This window comes from Lacerta agilis, chromosome W (assembly GCF_009819535.1).
Source record: "Lacerta agilis isolate rLacAgi1 chromosome W, rLacAgi1.pri, whole genome shotgun sequence".
Classification (NCBI taxonomy): Eukaryota; Metazoa; Chordata; class Lepidosauria; order Squamata; family Lacertidae; genus Lacerta; species Lacerta agilis.
Genome location: NC_046330.1, coordinates 1,900,457 through 1,903,754, shown reverse-complemented (window position 1 = coordinate 1,903,754; position 3,298 = coordinate 1,900,457).

Here is a 3,298-nt window from a genome sequence, read left to right as displayed (position 1 = left end):
CCAAATCTTTTCTTTAAAGCCAAAAGTCAATTAGAGTTTCTACTCACAGAGCTTCTTTTGCATAATCCAATTAAGAAGTGCTGAGCGCTCAGAACTGCCGGAATCACTGCTTTGTCCCTGGGGGGCAGACGTCTCTTCAGCTCCGTGCCGGAGCCTCGCTCGCCCGATTTCCCCCCTTACGAGGGTCAATCGGGAGTGGGGACGGCACGTCTGGAGCCCACAAGACACCAGTCCACGGGACGCTCTTCCCGTGGCTTTAGGGGGCCCTGCAGCGCAGGTACGAGAGCCCCAAAACCCCCGTGAAACCGGAGCTCTTCAGCTCCCGTCCGACATGGCCGGCGCTAAACCGGAAGCTCATACATTAAAAAATATTCTATCTTTGTTGGGAATTTCATGATTGGTCATGCCCAGCAGAAAGGCCTCTGGTTTCTTAGTAAAAGTGTTTTTCAACACTTTTTTTAGTTCATTATAAATTTTCTCCCAGAAGTCCTTTACCTTTGGGCACGTCCACCACATATGATAGAAGGTACCTTCTACTTGTTTACATTTCCAGCATTCATTACTCAAACCATGATACATCTTAGCCAACTTAACTGGAGTTAAATACCACCTGTAAATCATTTTCATTACATTTTCCCTTAGCACATTACATGCAGTGAACTTAGTACCTTCCCTCCATAATCTCTCCCAATCCTCAAACATTATATTATGTCCAACATCTTTCGCCCAATCAATCATGACTGATTTAACCATTTCATCTTTCGTATGCCACTCTAGCAATAAATTTATACATTCTGGAAAGGTTCTTAGTTGTTGTTGTTCAGTCGTTCAGTCGTGTCCGACTCTTCGTGACCCCATGGACCAGAGCACGCCAGGCACGCCTATCCTTCACTGCCTCTCGCAGTTTGACCAAACTCATGTTAGTAGCTTCGAGAACACTGTCCAACCATCTCATCCTCTGTCGTCCCCTTCTGCTTGTGCCCTCCATCTTTCCCAACATCAGGGTCTTTTCTAGGGAGTCTTCTCTTCTCATGAGGTGGCCAAAGTATTGGAGCCTCAACTTCAGGATCTGTCCTTCTAGTGAGCACTCAGGGCTGATTTCTTTGGTTCTTAGAGTTCTTAGAGTTCGGTTCTATTAGTTCCGTCTCCAACTTGGATTTCTCTGACTGAAAGCCTTGTTTCTTATCCAATTTAAACACTTCATTTATCTGATAATACTGCAACCAGTCAGATACTTTCTCTTTCAATTGTTCATAGCTTTTCAATTTAAAAGTCTGACCTTCTTGTTCTAGAATATCAGCGTACTTCGGCCACTTTGCAGGCATGTTGGGTCTCTTATAGGCCTTAGCCTCAACTGGTGACAACCATCTGGGGGTTTTCCTCTCCAACAGATCTTTATTCCGAATCCAACCTGATACAATGTATTCCTAATAATGTGGTTTTTAAAAGCTTTGTGGGCCTTCACTTTGTCATACCAAAGATATGCGTGCCAGCCAAATACGTTATCATGTCCTTCCAAGTCCAACACATCCGTGTTTTCTAGCTTAAACCACTCTTTCAACCAGCAAAAGGCTGCAGCTTCAAAATAAATTCTTAAATCTGGCAGTGAGAATCCACCTCTTTCCTTAGAGTCTGTCAAAATATTATATTTTATTCTGGGTTTCTTCCCCTGCCAGATAAATTTAGATAAATCCTTTTGCCACCTTCTAAAACAGTCCAGCTTGTCAATAATCGGAAGTACTTGGAATAAGAACAACATCTTTGGTAATACATTCATCTTAATGGCTGCTATTCTGCCCATCAAATACAATTTCAATCTAGTCCATATATCCAAGTCTCTTTTTATCTCACTCCACAATTTCTCATAATTATTCTTGAACAGGTTAAGATTCTTCGGTGTCAAATTCACCCCCAGATATTTTACCTTGTTAACAAAGCTTAGTTCTGTTTGATCTCGTAATTTCTGTACCTGCATAGGTGACATATTTTTTGTCAAAACTTTGGTTTTTGCTTTATTCAACTTAAATCCTGCTACTTGTCCAAATGAGTCAATTATTTCTAATGCTTTAGGTACACTGGTTTCCGGGTCTTGTAGGGATAAAACCAAATCATCGGCAAAGGCTCTCAACTTATATTCTTTCTCTCCCACCCTTATTCCTTTTATCTGCTTGTCAGTTCTAATCATGTTCAAAAGGACCTCCAGGACTGTTATAAAAAGTAGCGGGGAGATAGGGCACCCTTGTCTCGTTCCTTTTTCAATTCTAATTTCTTCTGATATCACATCATTTATTATAATTTTCGCTTTTTGTTCTTTATGAATGGCATTTATGCCATTCAGAAATCTTTGGCCGACCTCCATCTTCTCCAAATTCTTCTTCATAAAACTCCAAGAAATGTTGTCAAAGGCCTTCTCCGCATCAATAAACATCAGTGCTGCTTCAGTATTTATCTACTTTTCCAACCTTTCCAATATATCCACAATATTCCTTGTGTTACTGTTCATATGTCTTCCAGGTAGAAAACCTGCTTGGTCTTTGTGTATATATTCCTTCAACACTCTTTTTAGCCTTGTGGCCATGACATTTGCAAAAAAATTATAATCTACATTCAGAAGTGATATTGGTCGGTAATTCTTCATTAATGTCTTTCCTGAGTCTGGTTTCAAGATTAATGTGATATACGCTTCTTTCCATGAGTCTGGTGCCCTACCTCCCTCTAACAGTCCATTACATACTTCCATTAACGGTTGAATTAACCAGTCTTTTAAGGACTTATAATATTTTGCAGCCACTGGGCCCCATCTGGTAGATGATATTTTTGTCTTAAAACAGCACAACTATAAAACTCATCTTCCTCATATATCAGTTGGTCCAAAGTCAAAAACACCTGCTTCCATCCAGTTTTTCCATATTACCATCTTTTTAGCAAATTTTAATATAGGGTTTCCACACAAGGTGAGTTTGGCATGTGAGTATGGATCAATTTATTTATTTATTTAACTAACTTTATTTACACATTAAAACAGGCATAGGCAAACTTGGCCCTCCAGATGTTTTGGGACTACAATTCAGAGATAAAAGGCGGTCAGACGCAGCCCCAGGTTGCGGGAGCAACATTGCTGCTTGCCAGATCCTGCCTGTGTTCCTGTTCCTGACCTTGCCTAGTTTCCTGCCCTGCACCCTGCCATAGCTTCTTCGGACTGACCCCTTGTTGACTCCTTGGACTTCGGACCAAACCTGGAACTCGCCTCTTGGATTACCCTTAGGACCAGCACAATTGTAGCCCAAATAGCAGTGCC